Consider the following 819-nt stretch of genomic DNA (forward strand, 5'->3'; position numbering starts at 1 on the left):
GGACAGCTGCAGTGAATGCATAGTCCTGGCAGTGAAACACAGAGGTGAGAGTGTGATGACTTGGGTCTGTGTTTGGGAGATTAGATTTACAGACGGCACCATAAATGCCTGTGAACATACCAACACACTGGCTGAATCTACAGAAACTTTGCGGAAGAAGAAGAACATTCCAGGATGATAACAATCCAAAGCACACTGACAAAATCACACAAGAATTTCTGAAGAAGAAAAAAACCCCCAAACAATTACAACCTGGTCAAATATGTCACTTGACTCCAACCCAATAGAACACCTTAAAGAGAAAAGTACATCACTACAACCCCTTAAGCAAAGAGCAGCAGAAAAAAATTTCCACAACACACGATACACGAGCACTTCCCGTAAGATGATATAACTTTGACTTTTTTGACATTTAAGCAACATTACACAACAGACTACTGACTTGTGCTGCATGCTGTTCTTGCAGAACAGCCCCAGACTGCTGCCTGAGCGTCTGCCAGCTTTGTTTTATACACATCCTTTGGTTTCACCCAGCTGTCGTCAGTGAAATTTCAGTTCCTTCTCGCTTGTCACGCTCAATATTCATGTCCCTCGTGCCTCGGCGAGCAATTTTTAGGAATGTACGTTTTTGACATTCCTCCAGAGAAACTTTCCATTGTCTCTCTATTGACTACCTCGCTGAACAATTTAGAAGCACCTTTTTGTTCATACTGGTTTCATTATCTGGGAGTAACATGACTAGGTGTTTCATAGACGGCTATCCCTAACATCGGAACCACAGGTATGCATGTGATACCAGGTAGGGTGTGGCTGCTTTTA

The sequence above is a fragment of the Stegastes partitus genome, unplaced genomic scaffold (genome assembly GCF_000690725.1).
Source record: "Stegastes partitus isolate 25-593 unplaced genomic scaffold, Stegastes_partitus-1.0.2 Scaffold596, whole genome shotgun sequence".
Lineage (NCBI taxonomy): Eukaryota > Metazoa > Chordata > Actinopteri > Pomacentridae > Stegastes > Stegastes partitus.